Source organism: Theobroma cacao, chromosome 6 (assembly GCF_000208745.1).
Source record: "Theobroma cacao cultivar B97-61/B2 chromosome 6, Criollo_cocoa_genome_V2, whole genome shotgun sequence".
In the NCBI taxonomy this organism is placed as follows: domain Eukaryota; kingdom Viridiplantae; phylum Streptophyta; class Magnoliopsida; order Malvales; family Malvaceae; genus Theobroma; species Theobroma cacao.
In genome coordinates, this window is record NC_030855.1 from 11,587,164 (window position 1) to 11,595,104 (window position 7,941).

The window sequence follows — 7,941 nt, forward strand, 5'->3', positions numbered from 1 at the left end:
TGAAAGCAAGCACTAAGTTATGTGGTTATAAAAAGGAAGCTGTAAGCTGAGAGTGATATTCATATTAACATTGAAAGGTACTTAAGGAGAATCTAGTTTCAAGTTTTGCAATTTCAAGTGCAATTTATAAATTGGCTAAGGGAGAATGATGTTTTGTTCATATGAAAGAGTGAAACAAAAGATGATTGAAGTTGACCTTGATAATGAAGTCAGATAATGAAACTTTCCTAATATATTATGGAAAATTGGAATTCAAAAATGCTCGAGGCATACATGATTCAAATGAGTCTGAGTCTTAAGTGACAAATCAATATCGGAATGCAATAAGGATACAATATATGGAAGAGGCATGAAAGATAATCGAGGAAAAAGGATGACTCTTTGGAATTGTGGTATTGCATACGATGCAATGATCAAGTTAAGATAAATCTTTGAGGCATCAATGGAATTATAAAGCATACACGCATAATAGATTATAATTCAATGGAGATGACATTATGATGCAATGATATATAGTACAAGGAAACTTAAACATATAGTTGGAAATGATAAGAAGAGAGTATAAGTATGTAAATGATGTGGAACTATGCATAGGCATGATGAGAATTTGTATGAATTATGAAGATTATTCTATTGAATTTTGGTTGTGGATGGGAATGAACAAAGAGAAATTAATCTGAAGGCATTTGAAAACAGAGACCCGTATACATAATGAGAAATATGGACATTTGAATGTGTGTGTATACGTATGTGTGGAGTTAGTGATTTACCAAACTAAAATGAATAATGGTTTTGGTGGTTCGAGATTTAAACTCAATCTATTTGATGAGTTGTATAGATAATGTAGCAATCAAGAATCTTATCAAAAGTTGATTTATGGTAACCTAAGGAATTTTGGGGAAATAGTTAAGGAAATGTAATCTATAGTGCGATTAAGCCATATGAGATGGATTAATAGGATTAAGAAGATTGGAAATTTTCTAAATGCAAGATACACATGAAGTATGTGGAAATAATTGAAGCCATTAATCTTCCCTAACATTGAGGATATGTACAGGAATGAGTATGGTGTGTTAATGATGCCGTAAACTACACAATAGTGTATGAGGATAGGATGAATGAATGAAAGTCGAGAAGTTTGATATGGAATGAAGTAATAAGATAGAGATTGGTATACATAAATAAGTATAAAATGCGTTCGAAATTGGTATGATTGAGATGGAGTTATGGTTCAAGTTTAATGATAGTAATAGAAGCATGTTTGGTGTCTCGATATAAAAGATCATAATTGTGAAGGTTACTGTTGATATGATTTTAAAGGATAATAATAGACATAAGTGAAGTACTCGAGTTAAATTAGAGGTAAATAAGGTGAACAAATCGAAATTCCCCATAAAGGGGAGGACATAAGAAGTCGAGCATTGGATGAGAAAATAATATCCCCACATTTTCTCTGAGTTCAGTAAATGAAATTTTGAGGTCAAAATTTTATTTTAAGGGGGGTAGTGCTATCAAGCCTGACTCTACAATATGTTTATTATGCCATTCTTACATAAGAATGCATGTTTGCTTACTTGGGTACCTCGAAAATCGTTAAAGAATGATAATGTACCAAATGGTACAGTTAAGTTGAATTAAGCCTCGAACTAGTCCAAATAGAGATTTTAAGATGAAATTGAGAATTTTAAAACTCCATAATGACTTAAAATGGTGATTCGGAGTTCGAGAACCGATTTGGAGTCAAATTGAAATTTTCATGACTTAGGGGCAAAATGATCATTTTGCCACTCGAGGTTAAAATTAGAATGTTGGAAGAAGTTTTTGATCAAGATTCACTATTTAGAACATAATTTGAGTTTAAGAAGTGAAAAATTTTAATTTCAGCATTTTTTCGAGCATAGAGGTAAAATAGTCATTTTACCACCCTAGGGGCAAAATTGTAATTTTACACCACCCAACACTTATCCAGCACATGGATTTTACCCAATATTATCATGGATAATTGACGAAATTTAAGTGGTAGAGAGAGATTGCTTAATGGCTAAGAATGACACATGGACCAATGGAATGGTGACATATGTCAAATTTATCTCCATTTTTTTTTAGCTTAAAAATCAGCATAAAATCAGCCCATTTCTCTTCATATGGCCGACCAAAGTAGGAACAAAGGAAGAAAAGAAGAACACAAACCTTAGGTGGAAAAATTCAAGAGAAAAGTGTGAACATTCAAGTAATCAAGCAATCAAAGGTAAAAATTCTTGATTTTGACTTGTGATCTACCTTTCCCATGCATTATTTTGCATTTTACATGGTTGAATCACATGATTTCACAATGGGTATCTTGCTAGATGAACACTTAGAGAGAGGTTTTGCTACTTGATTTGGTTAGATTTCAATGTATTTTAGTATTTTTAGTTGATTGGTGATGTGTAGCATGAAAATCAAGCAAGAAAAATTCATGTTCTTCCATCACCCATCATTGGCTGAATTCTCCATGTGAAATATTGAGGATGATTTTTATTTTATTTCAAGTAATTTGGTTAGGAATTAGTGATTTATGGTGTGAGAATCAAGTAGGAAAAATTATAATGTTGATGCACCCACCATGGTCGAAATTTCCAAGAGAAAATGTGAGGATGATTTTGCCATATTTCAAGTTATTTAGTTTGTGTTTGATGATTTGGAGTATTCGGAGAAAAATGAAATTATTTGGAGTTGAATTGGACGTATTGGCCAATTAATCGGGTGATAGATCGAATTAGGCCAATATTGTTTTATTTAGGTACACAATTGAATTTGTGTAGAAAACCGTATTTAGATAGTTACCCGAGTATTTTACATTCCATTTCATGCATTAGTAAAGAGCCTGAAATAGATTTATAATGGTATGACACAATATATTGAATTATGTGTCATGTATTGTATATAGGTGGTGAGCCCTCTAACAAGGGTAAAGACGTTGTGTCACAGGACTGAGAATAAGAGCATTTCAAACTCCTGATACTATGAGTAACCTTACTATCGTCTTAATTATCTAGAGTAGTTTTTATCCGATTTTGTGATTTTATGGAAAATGAGTTTAAATGGTAAATCTTTATGTTTTATAAGCAAAATGTGATTAAATGAAAATGATTTTACAAATTGTCTTGAAATTGAATGATGGTTTTGAAAATGGAGTAATTGGAGACTAAATTGTTGTGTTATAAATCATGGTTTGAATTGAATGGCTTATGATAATATTGGAATGAATGGTTGATTTAGTAAATGTGCTGAAAATGTATGAATTGTTGATTTGCCTTGAGAGGCTGTAAAACAAAATAATTGCCATGTCATGCTATTACAAATTTTATTGTATGATGGGTTTAGTCGCTGCAGTGGACAGGTTCCGTGGACCAGCCTATTAGAGGGGCACCGGTAACCCTATTATATTCGTACCTCAGTAAGAGAGGCACGGATGGATAACTCCTAAGGTTAATACTATAGAGTTCACTTCACGCCAAACCACCACGTGAGGGTGAACTCAACCAACGCCAAGGAACGACTATGTTTTCAAAATAAAAACATCATTTATGCGTACATAACTTTTTAACAGCCTTGGCGGTCTCGGTTGGGATAACCCTCGGCCAAGGTATCCTTGATAACTGAGTATGAAAATGATTTTGGCACGAGCCAAAGTTTTAAGAAATTCATAAGCCATGTTGATTACTTGATTTATATGAATTGATTTTATTTGGTTAGAGTGAGTTGAAAGGTGATGAATTACAGTATGTTAAACTATTTTATCTGTTTCCATTTACTCAGCTTTAGATATTTTATATGGTATTTGTTTAGTCACTGGGATTATATAATCTCACCACCCTCATTTTCACTCATTTTAGGCTCAGGATAGTCGGTAAATAGCTCATTTCGTTGAGGGCTACAGTTGGACTTGCATCCTCAAAAACTGTAGGTTTACTGCTTTTGATATTTTTGGTCGTTCGTGGGCCCACGTGTCACTGTAAATTAAATTTTATACTTTGGTTATCTGTATTACAGTATGTATGAATTTTTGTAGCTTTTATGTTACAAAAATTATTTACGTATAACTCTAAAAATATTATTTTATAAGAAAATGGAATATTTTATTGAATATTTCTTTTATTTTTTATTATATCCAAATAATCATAAATTCATTTTAAATGAAGGTTTTAGATGTTTAAACTTATTTTTGATTATGAATTATGTGTTTTGTACTCGTATACTACATTTTTACCTAATTTCGAGATTTTTGAGGAAAAATGACCAAAATGCCCTAGTGAGAAAAAGATTATTTTTCTATTGTTTTGATTTGGAAATAGTTTATAATCTCTCAAAACATGATACTTAACAACTGTTGCTCACAAGGGAGGTGCGATAACTGATATTAAAGCCTTGCGAGGTTCCGGTTGGCATTTCGGACGATGAATGTTTATCGGGACGTCGCGACTGTTGTCACGGGCTCGAGGGGAGTACCGGGTCGTGACTGGACCAAAGCTGGAAAAATTAGATTTCTTGGTTATTAGTTGATTAAATTGAAAATCAATCAGTCAAAAAGTTTAATCTTACCTTTAGAGGCGTTTCCCAAGCTCCAATTTACTCCAAATGGCTCCAAAAATCAATTTGGGGCTTGGGTTTTTGGAGTGGTAGAGAGAGTTAGGGTTTGTTTTAAAATGGGTGGACGGCTTAAAACTCTTTTTATTTTTGCTTTTCCACAATGATGCATCGATACGTTTAGGAATGTATCATTACAATTACATGGGTTTTAACCAAATCTATCAATACATTGGTAATATATCAATAGATTTTAGGGAAAATTCTCACTATCGTAAATGTATTGATACATGTGGGGAATCTATCGATACTTTTCCCTCTGGATGCTCTCTACTTCAAATCTATCGATATTTTCCCTTGTATGCAAATTTTCAACCTTCCCAACTTCCAAAAATCCAAATCTAACAATTCAAATCATTACCTTGCTTAATTTTCACCTCAAGTCATTCATTTAGCTTAAATCCATATATATATATCCTCAAACATAACATCAAATACAAATCAAAACTTCAAACCATAGGATTTATCACACTTTCATAAAAATTTGCCTAGGTGTCAAATGCATACTCCCATACACTTGGCATGCTTAACATATCACAAAGTCCTCAAAGCACAATATATTTCATAAATCATTCTCAATTGACTTAGTTCATATTCAAAATCAAGGGTGTTACAATTTTAACCAAAACACTATATCTCTAAATGAATTAAAATTAAAACAGATTCATTAAGTTCAGGCTCTAATATAGGTATATCTCTATCCTATACATAAATCAATTTCTTCATCCAAGCAAATAAATATGATCATATGCTATTCCAATTTTTAGCCTACTCTAAACTCCATTTTCTCAAGTTATTTTAGGTTTCTAGATCAATTTAATTTGTGGTCAAATAATTAAAAGCATTAAGAAGAAATTAAAATAAACAATCTAATTACATATAAAATAAGTAAGAAAGAAATCAAAAATTTAAATTACATGTGAGTTCAATTGTAATCCTAGAAAAAGAAATTTAGGTACTCATAATTGCAAAAATAAATTAAAACATATGAAATTTAGCCATTTAAAGTAACAAAAATAATAAAAGCTAAGGAAGAAGAAAAACAAATTTTGGCAGCTTTAATCTTCAATCTTCAACCTCCATTTCTATTTTCTTGAATCTCTCTTAGGATTGTCTTCTTATAGCTAACTTATCTGCAAACTCTCTTTAAATACTCATGACTTCACCTAATTTTCCTTAATCGAGCCTAATTGGCTCTTAATATGGGCTTAAAATCAGAGTAAAATGCATAAAACTTTAATTAGCTTTAAACCTTTTTCTTTTCCACACTAATTCTTGAAATTTCCCTTCTTGACACAGCGACACAACCCATTGACATCGTGGCGCTCAATTGGCTTCTTGCCTTCTCTTGTTGACTGCTACACTCTATCAACTTCCAATGTGATTTTCTCCATCCTCATGGCAGAACTGGGCAAAGTGATCTGCCTAAACGTTTTAGCTTTGTCTCTTAGATTTCCAATGGTCCAAGAGTCGCATCATTTGGAAATCTGAAGCGGAGGTTATGCTCAAAATATTGCAACATGTACAAACAGGACCTTGGCTCTTTAAACAAATTTTCATCACCAATTTAAGCCCTTATTCCTTTAAGATCCTACAAAAACATAAAAACTAATAATTAATAATAAAACTAAAGTAAAAACATAAACATAGCATAAAAGAAAACTTAATAAAAGTAAACTAATTAGAAAAATAACTAAAACTTAATCTAAACTCAAAACTTAGCTAACTTTTATAAACGAAATGAGACTAAATAATTCTATAAAAATAAAATTATCATTCGACACATTGTGGAGTGTAAGGACACTAGAAGATTAGAAGGAAGGCTCTACCACACCTACCATGAATAAGATGGGATACTACTCCACAAGTCACCTAGCCAAGCAAGCTACTGATTTGTAAAATAAGATAAGAAAAAATAACGGGTGTGTCTCAAAAACTCTGTGAGTGGATATGAGAAGGGGACAAACCAAAAAGGAGAGTTTTTGCAATAAACCATACTTTGCAAAAACACATGATAATCATATAAATTCTTTCAATGACATAAATCTCATTTTTACATTTCCATAAATGCTTTTGAAACTCAAATTGCGTAAAAAGGCAATAACATATAAAGCTCAACTTATAAAACATTTGTAAAGAGAAATCGGAAAGGAGTTGTCGGACTCACGTGTTCAACATCATTCATTCATAACATGAATGTATCATCCAATAATGATCCATGTCATCATCTCCACATAAACACAGTAATCATCAAGTCACCAATAATAGGTGTCAATACATACTATTAACAAAGGCAAAGGGAGAAAGGGTATTTTGGCCTAATTCATCCCTTGTGGTATTCTTACCCCCACATTAGGCTTAAAAAGGGAAAAAGTGGGATGTTCGCCCAACTTGGCCCTATCATATTTTTACCCCCACATTGGGATTCATAAAGAGAAAAGATGACACTTCACCAATCTTGACTTTGTGGTATTCTTACACCCACATCGGGCTTTTAGAAGAAAAAGAGATGGTACATTCATCAATCTTGACTTTTTCATATTCTTACCCTCACACCGGGTTTTTATAAATGGAAGAAATGGTATGTTCACCAAGCTTTACCGTGTGGTATTCTTACCCCTACACCGAGCTTAAATAAATGTATCACACAATTAAATTTCATACAAGATCAAGGATCAAATAGCAAATTATGTCGTTTACATAAATCTTGAAATATAGGAAACCTACTCATCCACATTCACATTTCTCACATTTTATGGGTATTTTATCATCCACATTCACTTTCTCAAAGAGATGTTTCATTACCCACACTAGCCCATAGGTCAAAGTAATTGAGGAACTTTTGAACAAAATCATTTTAAAGGGTTTCTCCCACCTTGTTGAAAACTAATATGTAATAGAGATATTTACTTACATTATGGATTTGAAAACCTCGTCAAAATCATTTATGCATAACCAATCAAATTTATCGATTTCATCATAGCATTCAAATTATGCAATAAACACCAGTCGATAAATCATGCTAACTTCACCATAAAACATACTTAAAAATGTGCACCCACTTACCTTTGAAAAGTCGGTTTCTACCAACATGTGAATCTCTGATCTAGCAAAATTCTTGGTGTTGCAACCATTCCAAAACATCCATCAATTATTGTAATCAATATTTAGTCTAGGAATCACATAATAATTGTTCTAGCCTATTTCAAAACTATTCAGGTTCACTTAAAACTAATTTTCTAGATTAAATCTTTTGCTCTTCAAGTACCCATGTATTTAAATCTATAAATTCATCATCCTTACCTTAGGTGA

General features: G+C 32.2%; 1 long non-coding RNA gene across 1 annotated transcript in view; it reads left to right on the forward strand.

Moving 5' to 3' along the window:
* LOC108662542 overlaps positions 1–3,918 on the forward strand; it is an 8,481-nt gene extending 4,563 nt beyond the window's left edge. Inside the window, exon 3 of the long non-coding RNA XR_001928424.1 lies at positions 3,879–3,918. This is a non-coding gene — a long non-coding RNA (uncharacterized LOC108662542). The remainder of the gene's footprint in view (positions 1–3,878) is intronic.